This window comes from Lagopus muta, chromosome 2, assembly GCF_023343835.1.
Source record: "Lagopus muta isolate bLagMut1 chromosome 2, bLagMut1 primary, whole genome shotgun sequence".
In the NCBI taxonomy this organism is placed as follows: domain Eukaryota; kingdom Metazoa; phylum Chordata; class Aves; order Galliformes; family Phasianidae; genus Lagopus; species Lagopus muta.
This window is the reverse complement of record NC_064434.1, coordinates 96,219,242-96,234,270: the sequence shown is the minus strand read 5'-3', so window position 1 is coordinate 96,234,270 and position 15,029 is coordinate 96,219,242. Positions and strand designations below refer to the sequence as shown.

At 37.3% G+C, this 15,029-nt stretch overlaps 1 protein-coding gene across 7 annotated transcripts in view; it reads right to left on the bottom strand.

Moving 5' to 3' along the window:
* PLCB4 (phospholipase C beta 4) overlaps nucleotides 1–15,029 on the bottom strand; it is a 241,677-nt gene that overhangs the window by 95,303 nt on the left and 131,345 nt on the right. For 3 of the 7 annotated variants that reach the window (XM_048938278.1, XM_048938279.1, XM_048938280.1), the window contains exon 1: nucleotides 12,018–12,036. The exons of the other annotated variants lie outside the window; for them this stretch is intronic. The gene's annotated coding sequence lies outside the window, so the exon portion shown is untranslated. Of the gene's footprint in view, nucleotides 1–12,017; nucleotides 12,037–15,029 lie in introns of those variants that run through there. 7 annotated transcript variants of the gene reach the window in all.

The window sequence follows — 15,029 nt, the reverse complement described above, 5'->3', positions numbered from 1 at the left end:
CAAGCTGGGGGATCCCAGGCCATCAGACAACTGCACGACTTTAAGATTAAATTATTAACTACAAATACTGTGTAAAAGGTAACACAAACTTCCAAACCAAACTAATAACAGCAGCCTTTCATTTTAAAATACAAGGAAAAGCTTTAGAAATAACAAAGACTAGTACCTCAAACAAAAACAAAGCAGATATCTGCTGCCCCACGAACACATTTTGACGTTACAACTGTCAGTCTGCAAACATTCACACAGACTCTTGTATTAATAAAATCTAATGAAAGGTCAGGATCACATTTTTGTAATATCTTCTAAATCTCTGCGTTTGAAATAATCCCTTCCATGGTCAGATACATTAATTCAAGCCAAACTTTATTAAAAAGTTTTGACGTGACTTAATATGAGTTTGTTCAAAATACACAGATATTTTAAAAACTAATGATCTGTCAAGAACATAGATGTTATTCTAACATCTAAAATTAGGAAAGTGACAACGTAATCTGCAGGGCTCAATTCTAACTGGTTTTCCAGATGATTTCTGAGGAAACAAGAGTGAACCAGATTGTTGGCTTAAAACATCAGACAAAAGCAAAGGTGATGATCTTCAGAGGCCATTTCAGTGATCTAAAATGCATTAACATTAAAAAAAAAACCTGCAAGGGGGCTTATTTTCAGGAGGGAGACCAATTTTTTACATGGGCACATAATCATAGGACAAGGAGGAATGGTTTTAAACTAAAAGAGGGAAGGTTTAGGTGAGATATTACAAAGAAATTATTTAGTCAGCAGTAGATGAGGCACTGGAACAAGCTCCTAAGAAAAGTTGTGGGTGCCCCTCCCCTTGAGGTGATCAAGGCCAGGATGGAGCCCTGGGCAGGCTGATCTAGCGGGTGGCAACCTTGCCCACAGCACTGGGTTTGGAACTGGATGATCTTTAAGGTCCCTTCCCACCTAAGCCATTCTGTGATGACATGATTCCTTGCACTCAATATTCTTTTTCTTGTTTTCATCACCATTTACTTCCTCTGTTACCCAGTTCACTCACACGCTGCTGCTTACCCTAAGTCTCAGCTAGGAAACAGAAAAATGAAAACAGTGTTATCAGATGACTGGAACGAAATTATCCCCTTCTGTCCACTCATCCAGACTAAGTGGCTGTGGTAAATCCAAACCTTGGGAAGCAGAGAGTTGTAGGCACAGCCTGTCTTCCTTAGCTCTGTGACACAAACTGAACTCAAGTAAGGGCAGCAGTAGGACGGCTCTAACCAGGTTGAAGCAGATCACAGCTTCCTTACAGCTTTGGTGTTTTGGGATGATTGGTTGAATTTTATTTTTCAATCAATATTTTAGGTTCAAATAAAACAAACAGGCAAAGAACCAGAATATACTAATTATCTTCAATAAAGGCTCTTCCTATGATTCCTCCTGAACACTATCAAGAGAAGAAAGAAATTTGATGTTCATAGTATGCACTTCAACATCACTGTGCAAAGTGAAAATCTATGAGCTAGGATAGTTCACAGAACTTCTTTATGGTGAGGGTGACGGAGCACTGGAACAGGCTGCCCAGGGGGGTTGTGGAGTCTCCTTCTCTGGAGATACTCAAGGCTCGCCTGGACACCTACCTGTGCGACTTGGTTTAGGAAACCAGCTTTGGCAGGGGGGTTGGTCTCGATGAACTCTAGAGGTCCCTTCCAACCCCTACAATTCTGTGATTCTGTGATCATATTTAACAGATGGAAGAAGATTATCATAAACTGTCTGGCCTAAATAGCATTGTATAGAATCAATATATCTATTTTTCTTGCTCCTAAACACTTCTCTTGCTGTATGCAGAAATAACACAGACTATCAGTATTCAGTAAGGAATCAAGGGACTCGGGTTAAGCTGAGGTTAAGCAATATTGTTGTTTAGTCCTGGCATTTTCCTCTTAACCCTCTATAACATAAGCTTAGCAAGACTTGTCTTAGTTTCACTTCTATTGATGATAATTTTTGCCTGTGTGTAGAGTTCGAAAGAAGCGACAGTAAAATGTCTCACAACTGAAAGTTATTAATGTTATACATCTTTAATCAACAAGAACATCCAGTATTAGCTCATTAATATATAACTGGTCTTCATTTATTCATCTATTTTGCAAATGAGATCACCATATTTCTGAAACACAAGGTATCAAAAGTAGGCAAGGCTAAAAATAAAATGTTACCTATAATTTGGAAATATAGCTGTCTTTTCATCAGGACAGAAGGTTGACAGCCATATTTGAGACACACCAAGTTAACAGTTAATTATAGCTTTAATCCCATAGTGATTGAAAAGGAAATAAAAGCGGTGCTGAACTTGAAATTACTATTATTGTTACTTTATTATTGTAGGTAGGTGGCAGAGTAAGCCTTTTTTAAAATGTGTTTAAGCCAGCTCTTTTCAAATAGCCGTTGTGCCATTGCCCAGAAGCTCTGAAAGTAATGGAAAGAGAGTAGGAAAAGGAGTGCATTCCTAAAAAAGAATCACCAATCTTTTAGCCAATAATTTCACAGTTCAACATAAATGAAAGATGGGGCTTCATAAACCATGATATCACAGTCTCTTTCACTGACCCCTGCCTCAGAAAAACACTGAAATCTTTTGTATGTTCCTACTAAGCAAATATCAAAACAATTCTCTTGGTAGGGCGCTACGCTTCCTGTCACATCAGTCATTATTGAACTGACAGAGGTTGTCTCTCCTGGGTAAAATGAGACTATATGAGACATCTCTGATAAATTTATCTGATATAACAGCTTCAGGACTGCTAATGCACTCATTACTGATGCCTTCAATTGTTTACATTACTTGAGAACAATGTCCCTAAAACGCCTTTCCAAATACGAAAGCAACTGTTCTTTAAAATGTGGGGCACAACTTGTCATGCCAACTATTGAGGGGTGGGATAGTGTTCCAAGCCAGCAGCCTCTCCAAACCTTCCTGCAGAATGCATTTTGGCTTATTCAGCTATCCATAATGTACATGAAAACTTCTGAAGGAGAGTCATTTCAGGTGTTTTATTGCTCCAAATGGATGAGATTTGACACAGTATTCCAAAAGTGATAAAAATAAAAGTGTTAGTACATAACCTATTTATGTGTTCGCTGTGGAGACAAAAAGGAGAGCCAGTCTGCCAGTATGGTATGGCATACACAGGCTGTTTTGAATGCTTATTTGACATCTCACAACAAACAGCAAGATTTACAGCATACTCAGATGTTATTCAGACCTTTTTGGACCAAATGGAGATGCGGGAGTCAAGGGACTTCTCTGAATTCCAAACATTAAGATGTAGCAAAATAAGTCAGTGGGAGCTGATAGCTTGCCCAGCCAGTAGTACAGAGTAAGCATCCTCATCAGTTCTTTTGTCATCTTATAGGTAGCAAGACCTACTTCTACTAAGGTGGAAAGGGGCATACATAGCAAGAGCAGAAGACACCTCTACTCTCATGCTGAAATGGATATATAACAGAACATGGTCACATCAGTATGAATATAAGCAAGCAGGGCTCACTGAGGAAAGATGAGCATATGCATATCATGCTGACATATGAAGACATTCTTAGTTCTGGACAACCACCTGGAAAGAAAGAAATGAAAAGGACCTGTAGGAAAGAACATAAAAATTAAAAAGATGAGGAAGAAACCAGCAAAAAAATGTTGAAAGGGCAGGATAGAATGTCTGATATTGAGATGGGCTTTGATAACACAATGAAATACTTGAGAAGGGTAATGCAACTAAAATGCAAAGGAAAGGTGGAAACAACACTAGAAGAACACCAGGTAGCAGAGAATAGCTGAAATGGAATTGTTTGGGACAGCACAAGCAAAGCAATTCTAAGAGATCGTTCAAAGTACAAAATCGAATTTCTGCCATAGGGATAGGAAGGGAAGGAACAGAATGGAGGACATCCTACCAAAGATCAACAAAACAACATGCTGGTGCCTGTGGGAGGTGGGGTAAAGAAGAAAGAAGTGGCATAACCAACATAACCAGCACCAACATTCTATGCAAAAGCAGAGTGGGGTTATTTACTGTGACCGCTCTGGAGTGGGAATGGCAGTGTTCCTGGAGATGAGGAGTTCAGCATTTCAGCATTCCTCTGTGCGGCAGACAAATCAAGGGGGCACATGGGTGAGATGCTTGGTAAGGGGAAACAACTGATTCTTGACCACAGGGTGGAGGTCAAGGGCAGGGGAGTCTACTGAGAAGTCGAAATGGGAATCAACAGAAGCAACTCGTTACAGCAGAAAGTTGACAATGGGACCCTTACAGAGACAAAAACTGTTTTGCCAGTTGCATGGACTGTATTACACTCAAGTGTTCTGTTATGCTTATCTAATGCTATCACATCCACCTGGCCTCCTACAACTTAGTAACATGTGGTACACACGCTCAAAAAGCACAATGCCCACCAAAATCAAGAGCAGTGTCACATGTGAAGCACAGCAGACCTTGCAGGTAAAAGCAACACCATTACATGTCTAAAACCAGCTTTGCCCCATTTATCACCATTTAACATTTCCAACATAGTAATTACCATTGCACAGAATAAAATCTTGGGCCCAGCAGGCTTTTCTCTCAATAAACTTGGTCAGCTAGTTCAGACTGCTTTTTTTTCTGTCACATCCCTATTAAATGCTCCAGACTGTTTAATGTGATAAAAATGTCTAGACTGTTTTTTGACTGAAAGCTTAAAAAAAAAGAGTTCTTTGCCCTTGGCTAGCAATTCCTTTCTTTGCTCCTTTCCTGGTAAGCACACTAATGTGCATGCTGTACTTCTGCAGACCACACTTTCTGCATAAGGTAAATATATTTCTGGTATCTTTATAAATCTTCTGAGGCTTTAGAAACAAGCCCAGGAAAATGTGAAGACTATACACGCTATATTTATTTCTGTATAGTGTTGTTTTGCAAGGAAAAATCTGGAGCTTATAATGAAGTGCAAAGGTTGCTGAAGGAAATAAAGTGAAAGAGCACACTGCAGTCCAACAAAAAAAGAGAAACGTAACTGAGGAATCTCTGTAATGACTGATAAAGAACAAGATGCTTCACTAAAACAGGGAATAAAGGTAGAGCATAGGCAAGAGATCCCAGTGGGCATGTTAGACAAAGCATTACCAAACATGAATTGGTGCTTTGAATACTTCATGGTCCCTAGTGGCTCTCAGTCTTTAGCAGCTGCTTATTTTTGTATAACAAAACTTCTGACATAATTATAATCACACTAAACTTAGATGCAAGTACACAATTTATACTAAAAACAACCTCTGTCAGTAAAATTACCCAGCTCAACTAGTGCACACCCTCCAGCCCTTTCTTTTCAGGCTCTATAAATCTGCATCTGTGGACTGGATTGTAGTCAAGGAACAGGTGCATCTGATTCTTGTCAGCATGTGCGACTTGTGTGTTGGAAACTAAGCTGCATACCATGGAAAAAGCTTGAGAAGAAACACTATCCCTGGATACCACTGATTGTAGCAGGATTCCATAGGAAATACAGCTATTGCCAGAAAAAAATAATGGACAGTGTGATGCAACAGAAACATCACTTTGTCAGAGTCACAAATGGCTTGTCAAATAACATAACAGCATCCCATTTCCCACTTGCTTGTATTCTGTTTGTTCCCAGACTGAGTAAACTACCTATTTTTGAAGAGAATTTTCTATGATACAACTGTGCATGCAAATAAAAATTTTGGATCAGGAATGTTGCACGTTGATCCCTTTAACAGCCCTTACTATGGCTTCTAGGTTGTGAAATCTTTCTTCTTGTCAGTGCACTTCCACAGTATCTGTGCCTGCACCATTCCCATTCATGTCAGAGGGTGTTTTGCACTGTTATGGCACTTCTGAATTAAATCTTCTCCTTGCTCCATATGTGGATAGTTTCTCAGATCATCTAAGTGAAATGGTGTAAGTGGGCAAAAGGGAATAGGATTCAGCTGGTGTTTCTCTGAAAAGCCATTCTGAGTAACAGCGAGAGAGCTTTGCAAGTTTTTTATGCTGAGCAGTTGTTAGAAACCTCCTGAAGGCAGGCACCCCGTCTGTGTTTACTGAGATTGCTTACTGCTGGGAAGGCAGGGTTTTTTTGATAGGACACAAAAGCAGCAGAGGGAATGGAGTTGCTGTTGCTTCTCCTGAAACAGAAGTACAAAACGGCACAGAAGCAGATGGAAAAGATTTTAGAGTAGCAACTTTTCTCCAAAATCTAGATAGCATGGGCTTTTAAAGGGTTAATTAGTAATGTTGCTCTCTGCAAAAGATAAACTAGCATTGCAAACAGATTTGTGTGGAAGAAGTGGAAAACTCACTGTGCCCATCTCAGAGCCTCCTTTCCTCAGACCAGCCTTGACTAAGTACAGTAAGGTCACAACTTTGGCCTACCAACATTGCAAAGAGCCAGAGCTAGCTTCATGTGCCATATCCAGTTTATACAGAAGGAGAGTCCAGGCTAACTCTGCTTTAATGAGAAATTTACCTGTTTAGAATGTAGTTTCACAACTTGCTTAATGTAATACAAAACAAACAAACAAATCCAGAGTTCACAGCTACCTTAGCTGGTAACTTGAAACATTTTCAAGAGCTATATTGAAAATAAAATCAAATAAAATCCTGTGTGACTATAAAGAAGATACAGCAGAACTGTTTAGCAGGAAAAAAAAAAAAAAAAGGACAAAACTATTTATTTGTTTTTAAGATATAAAAGAACTTGATTTTAAAGTTCAGGATAGCAAAAGTCAGGTTGAATACAAGATTTTGCTGGTGCTGAATGTGATAAATAGCGAAATGGAACTTTCTTTCAGAAATCCAAATTCATACATGAGATAAGAAGTTGCTCAAATATGCAAACCTATCAGCATGGCAAAACTACCAGGTTTAGGAAAAAAAGACTGTTCTTTTCAAGCTTCTATAATTGACAGCACACCAATAAAATTAAGTAAACCTGACTTCCTTTCCTGTTTATATTGAGTTCTCGTAGGCACAAGATGTTACTTCTGCCCAAATCTACCTTTCTTAAAGTGAGTGGCTTTGTTTTGGATCACAAGGATGAAACAGATACCAGGATAAAACTGCTACAAGATCCAACGCTTGTCATGTGCCAAAAGGCACAATGACACCCACCAACTCTGTAGCAGTATCTGTGGCTGAAGTTAAAACACATTAAAAGCATTGCTTTACATATGATAATGTTTATAAACTGTTCTTGAAAAACATATGCATATGCTAAATCCTTCAAATTTAAGTAAATGTTCAATAATTTAACTTACTATAAGTATTTACTTATTTGCTCATTGCTATTAAGAGAAACATCCCTTTTTATTCCTGTATAAAAAGTACAGAGGACTCTTGAGAATGGTATGTCTCAAGCCATGGTTCTGACAACACAGAAATATTCTGGGGGGAATGAATTCATGCTTCCAGCTGGAATTAGGTGCTCCCTCAGTGGCAACACCGTTCAAAGTTTAGCTGTTTCGGATACAGAAGTTGGTAACAGAGACAAAGCAGCTCAGACTTCAATGGCACATGCATGTTTTATCTCAGCATTCAGTGGGCACATTTATGCTATGCAACATAATTTGTAGATATGCAAGTCAGCTCTGAGCCTTCTGGGATGCTAGAAGACACCTCATTATGCAGATTAATTTAGCCTGCTTCTCAGTCTGCAGAGCTCCATGCTGCTACAGTAAGGCTGCTTTCAGTTCATTTAGTGCTTGCCCAGGGATGTTGTGGTTTTCTATCCTTTACAGTATGTAGGGCAAACATAACTTCTCTTACAACATTGTAGTATGAATGCTGTTTTGCAGCAAGTTTGCTTCCAAAACAAGCTGACAGAAAGGCTGAAAATATCACAGCTTCACTTTGAAGCTGAGGTGATTTTAGACTGCAGAAGCGTTCTCACAGTCTCTTCATTAGCACTTGTCTTCGTTGAAATAACCATTTGCAGTAACTGAATTCTCTACAAATTACTCCATACTAGCAGTATTGTCATAATATTCATTTTCACAATATAGAAAGAGTACATGCTCCTATGTAACACATCAAGACAGTGAAAATTCAGGTCTCTAATAGAGTTGTGTCTTCTAACAGTTAGCCTTTCCTGCCTGGTGCACTACAAAATAAGACTACTCCAGCAAAGCTTGAGTGAAATCCAAACTCCAGGTTTGTGCTCCAGCATTTAAAATTGCAAGCTCCCTTCAATAAAAGCACTGTTGAAAGATTAGTTTGAAACTGAAAGCAAAGTCAGGAAACTGAAGAAAAGCCAGCTGTGAGAAAGTATGCACTGAAAAGGAACGATGCACTCAGCTCCTATACCAACTTCTAAGGAACGATCCACAGGAACCCCCTAAGGTATCTGCAAGTTGTTCCAATTCATACAACCTACCTGCCAGACACAAGTGACAGATCTTCAAGAACATTCTGAATGGCATGTCAAACCTGTTTTTTTCTTATTATGTAAGAAACATACATGAGTATAAATGCTAAGTCAATGCATGAAGATGAAACAACTCAGATAGCAGGCTGTGGTTATAAACAATGATACAGAGAAGTAGGATAGTCTGGAACCTTGTGAAGTACAAAGGATGCAAGCTAGGATTGGCTGGTTGGAGACCAGCCAACAGCACCCTGTGAGACACTGAGTTCCATCACAACTTTCATGTTGTCTGTTTTCTCCAAATGCCTCAAAAAAACCCAAACAAACAAAAAACCACTCCAACATGATTAAGAATCTCTGCACCCATCTTCCACATGGTTGCAAACAAAAACTTAAGAAATCTGACTTGATTAACTTTGAAATATCATTAAGATGAATAAAAATAAATGAATGTAAAAACAAATTTTAGTTCATTTTTTGCAGTTATTCCCAAGCAGTTTTGCAGGGTTTCTTGCAGGTCTGGCTGCATAAAGAGTTTGAAGCTACAGTAGCAACAGGCATTTCTCATCAGTATAATGAACTGTGAGGCATTTTGCACACTAAGAGTGATATGAGCCATCTGAAGCATCATTAGAACTGTATTTCAGTCATTTTCTGATGGAGGCAGAGGAAGAGAAGTTGCTTGCCAAGTATTTGGGAGCAGTGCAGAATGAATCTTACAGAAAACAGCTTGTTGGTTTAAAAACAGAGAGAGACCTAGTCAGAAGGACAGATTGATGCTGGATCTAAATTCACTAACTGGGAAATCTCTAGAAAAGACTGGCAAATATCATACAGTTTGGTTGTGATAATTGCACAGCACTTTATTCTATGCCACTCAGAATATTTTTTGTACACTTCTAAGATAGTGACAAGCTATTTATGGCAGAAAACAGGGCTGTTAAAGGGATCAAAAAGCAAATGGACATATGACTTGATGAAGAACAAGATGATGTGGTTTAACATTTCCCTCCCAGGGCAGTCCCACCTGTATAATGAAAAGGAATGTATGCCTTACTATCAAGACTTACTAAATTGCACTGTCCAGCTTGTTTAATAGGAATACACTAGAATGTTACCTCAAAATGTACAAAATACTGGAATTTAAGTTGATCTAAACCCAATCCATATGGAACGTTTTCCTGTACAGCTGATAGTCTGTTTTCTTCCTAACAAGGTACAAAAATAACCGCTAATAAAGAATACACAGCGGAAATAGACATTGCTAAAATCAATATTAATTAAGTATAATAAGCAGCAAAAGAGAAGATCTGGGAGAAATACCAATGGAATGAACTCAGAGATATTGCTTAAGAAAGGTTTCTGCATACTGTGGACAACAGCAGGACAAATTTGATCAAAAATAATTAATAACATAACTACAATCTTGGACCAATTACCATTCAGTTCATTTTATTATCACAATTTACCTACTCCTTTTATTAGCTAGAGGTCAGTTCCATATTGATCATCACGTTTCTTTATATTTTACACAAGAAAAAAAAACATCCAAAATTAGAGAATGTCATTTAGTTACCAAGCAGCGAGAAGCAATACACAATATTTTTAAGAATCAAGTTGATCACATGTAACGACTTTATTTCACTTGGAGTATTTCTGTTCTTGTGACAACTCCTTGAGTGCTATACACAAAATGAGTACTGCTTCTCTACGTAGTGCCATGTTTGGCACCACCTCCTAGAAAGGGCAGAAAAATTAAAGCTAATTTGTTTCATTTTCTACTCTTTTGTAATATAATATTCTCCTGCTTCACAGCAATACATACTGACAAAATCTGTACTTAAAAGCCTTATTTCATTCATTGAAATAGATTTATGATGAACAGAAAATGGCAATGAGTGGTAGAAACAAAAAATACAAAAAATAGACTGAAGAAAAAAATGGACAACTGATGAATTTGAAGCGTTTTTGCAAGAAATCTTAAAACAAATGTTACCTTTTTTCATAGTTTGCTCAAAGTAACAAGTAGCAAGTCTCCATTTCCTATTTACAGTGATCCTCTAATATATACAGAACAATACAGACACATTGGGCAGACGTGAAAGGAGAGATTAAAGTTAATCTGACTAGTAGAGCAGCACATCAAAGCAAGTGTCACAGGTGCAAGATGTGACTAGGGGTGAGCTATAATTATGAAGAATAAGCACTAGCTGTATTTTCACACTTTTTATCAGCATAAACCTTTTCTGTCTTCCACATGCTCTGAAAAGCTAATTAATACAGCTCCCATCACTAGATGAAGATCTCAGCTTTTGGGTACCTTCATTTCAATTTACTTCTCTCAATAAAATGAATAAAGCTTCTCCAAATTCTGCAGTTAGTGACTAGAAGGTCCAACATAATCAGGAAATTTTAACTTCTCATGCAATTCCAACCATACCCCAAGTAGCCTGTATCTTAACAGCTCTAAGATTGTTTTCATGTATAAATTTGCATTTTTGTATAGATAAACTTGCGTTGTTCAAGGTAGAGAAACTCTTTTGTGATACCACAATATTTTGCTAGTGAACCACATTCAGTCTTTTACACCAAATGCACAGTTTCTTAAGGATTTAGAAAACTGAGTTTTAGCCAAAGAGATACAGCTGTTCCTGTGTATCAATGTATCATTCACTTATTAATAACAAATCAATAAACATATGATTTCAAGTAGTTTTGTTTATCTCTGAATGTTTCTGCATAATAAATTCAACCATTATTTTTGTTAATGTATTTACCTCCATTAAATATGTTTTCAGAATGTATTTAAATTTTTTTCCAGAACAAAAGCCAGCTAATTCCATAGGAATTAAACAAAGGAAATACACACCTTCTCAATGTCTTTAACATGAAAGTTTTCATCACAATATCTTTTCCAAAAAACAGTAACAACAACAAAACAAATAAAAACACCCCAAAAACAAAACCAACAAAAAAAGCCAACTAAGAATGAAACAAAACATTATGCCTCCGAAGTGAAGGAGATTCAGAAAAGTTATCCACTCCATTTCTCCAGGAACAGTCAATCAAATTTCACTCTTGGAAGATGTGAAAGATGAAGTCACATCTACTGAGATGTGTATAAACACCTCCAGTGCTCTGAAGGTTCAAGTTCTGCAAGCAATCTACTTCAGCAGTTCACTGTCTTTTATCTCGAAAAAGTTCTTCCTGATTTAAATAAACTTTAAAGACTTCCCTAGTTCTTACCCTATCCACCATGGAACACGGATATTCTCTCTTCCCTTTGCAAAATCCTCTAGAATATTTAATGACAATTCTTAACAGATAATCAATTTTGCAATGATTGTTTTCAGAGACTGAGTTGTCTGAAAGTTAGTCAACTGAAAAAATTATACATAAAGGATGACTAATGAGAGAGTTAGCTCCCAGCACACTCACTGTTTCCAAAGTTTAAGACAGGTAGCTTCATACCTCATACTTTAATTGCCACTTTATGAAAAAAAAAAAAATAATGTCACAAAGGCAATAATAATAAAATCAAGCAGAAACTCAGATGCATCAGCAAACAGCATAGTAGAAATGTAATTCCACCCTGCTCAGGGAAGCAGAGGTGTTTTTACCTGTTTGGTGTGCTTCATCAAATCTTCCTACAAGATCTCCAGATGGCTGGCAAAGACAAAAACATTCCCATGGGAGACCTGGGCATCCATCTGGAGGAAAGCCCTCCAAATCCCACTGGCACTGTCCCAAAGTACAATGAATATCTGTCAGTCTGGCCATCTGCGACTTACTGCGCAGTATAGATGTTGACACCAAAACTGCACAGGTTTGAGCTTGCAAAGATGTCAAACACCTACAGCACAATACAGCTAACAGAAAGTCTCAGGACCCAGGCAAGATAATACTGATAATGTCTGCTCTGGTAAAGAATGAGTAGTCATCACTTGCTTTACCATGCACTATGTTTGCATAACTGGCAGCAACAGACAGCAGTAAATGAAGCACAGAATTGCCATCCCGTGCATCAGTGCAGTTCTGCACCTTATGAACATCAAGGAAACAAACAATTTTGAAGTAAGGGCCAGGGAAAACTAAAACAAGGGGACAAAACAAATACTTGCAAGATAACAGCTAATGATTTTCCAATGACTACATCTACGTAAGAATGGCTGATATTTTCTAAATACATGCCGTGCTGGATTGTTGGTGCTGTGCTTCACAAAGTCATAGTGTAGACACATAAGAGATAGGAAAGATGAGACAAAAATGATTGCTTAGCAAATGCTTAGCACTACTCGAAAGATATTGTTCCTTAGCAATACTGGAGCACACAAAAGCATTCCCAAAGGTGGATTAAGTCAAAAACAAAATGTAGCACTGGAAAAAGATACAGTAACAGTATTTCTAACTGATAATAAAATTAAAATTAAAAACCCAACTGATGAATCTGAAGACCTCCTTGTCTGTAGGATAAACAATCCCAGTTTAATCAATCTGTCTTCTATCATACTCTAGTCAATACTATCTCTCTCTCTCTCCCCCCCTCTCTCTCTGTCCTGGTATCACGCATCCTCTGAAGTGCCCAGCACAGGGTACCATACCCCAACAAATCCTTACTAGGCTCTCATAATCACAATCTATTAGGAAACACGCCAGTCCAGTCATAACCATTCATTCATAAGTAATGGGAAAGAAGGGGCACATTAAAAAATAAAATGAATAAATAAACAAAAACAAACAGGAAACAAAACAGAACAGAAAAGAATCCCTCATCCACACAGGTATCATCTTAGCTTTAGTAATGGACCCGTCAGTTCTTTGACAAAGCCTTGAGAAGCCATGTTCCCTTCAGGCTCTTTGAAAACTTACAAGTAAAAACAAGTAAAAACTCACAAGTAAAACTTACAAATTAAGAATTATGGGAAGTTCACAATTATTTTTTTTTTCCCCCCAAGCAGATGCTGTAATTGAAAATACTGATTTCTAGTGCAACCCATAATCAGGATAATTCAGGTATATAAGCTCTGTCAGAAATGACAAGCCATGCACATTGTGACAGCTAAGATAAGATATCAGCACACACTGAGCCAATGCACAGAAGTAAACCTGAAAAGCCCTATTTCAGCTTATGCAATCTGGTTAGGAGTATTTTGCTGAAAGAATAAGCCATTATAAGTTTGAAGAAAACTTTTAGATGTTTTTGCTACATAAATACACTATTTTGAAATACTTTTCCTTTTTATCTTTAGCATCATTAGAAAATAATTATTGTAGGAATAAGAAACTGGAACAAAGTTCTTTAGGAGCTGCAAATCACACTTAATCTTAGCTTAGTGTCAGATTGCTGCTTTTAAATGCTTGAAATAGAAAAAAAGTTGGGCCAATTATACTTTTCCATACAGTCCTTATTATAACACAGTTAACCTAAGTTATAGTACTTACACGGGATTTACCAACAATTTTCAATCCAGCTTCAGCCTACTTTAAAAGGAGGCAAAGAATTAAGAATGGCAAGACATGGGCTTTTTGAGACAGATCTGTAGACATTCCCACCTGAACAAAGATGTGATAAGTAAGGTCCAACCATAACTGCAGTGCTATGATCTACAAACATACTTTAAAGAGTTAACTATGCAGATTACAACCAATTTCACATTGCTACTATTTGTGCTTTATTTTGTTCCTCTCACAATGTTTATACTAGCATTTATGAGATTGATGCTGCTAAAATAAATTGAAATGGGTCCTAAATCCATGATTTTTGAAAGACACAACAAAGCATCTCTCTCTGTTTAGGAAAAACAAACAAACAAAAGAACAAATGCAATACACTGATCTGCTGAACATAGAATAACACATACTTTTATGTTTACTGTTTCACTGGGAGAATCTGCTATTGTTCAGCTATGAAACACAACAAACATGAAATCAATATTCTCAATTTGAAATCATGTTAGCTCTGAAAATTTACATACCATTCGTACATTTCACATACCATTGAAGCACTGTATGTAATAAGATGGCAGACAGACAACCAGCAATATTTAATTACTTGATCTACAACTTCTTCTTGATTGCCAAGGCCTATTATTATTAATGTGTTGACACTATTCCTCATGCCTGTCTGAGGCTCAAGGCATGCTTTTTCATATTTGTATTAATTTGGAAGCTGTAGTAAAATTAGTAAGTCAACACTTACAAAAACGTTTCTAGGACTAGGATTCAACTACTGAATAGAAACAGAACTCCTTGACTCAATTCCTTTTCCTTATCTTAAATCTGGACACATCCCAAAATGTTCTGATTTACATGATTTACACTCAGCCAATCTGACTTGCATACAAACTCTCTTCAAGGAATTTCAATGAGAAATTAACACATACTACTACTCTCTGACAGTGGCACATGTTTCAAAACAAGCACCACTCAAAACTGAAAATCACAAAAATCACACCTATTTACTAAAGTAACAGAGAACTCTAGTTATTTTTGAAAGCATAATGAATGTGCAAAAATTGATATTCATATGATCACCTCAGTTTAATTACTCTCCCAAGAGAATATCAGATGCATAATCAGAGCCAACTATACTGATTCACAATTTAAACACTTACATAAGATGAAGAGGAAAG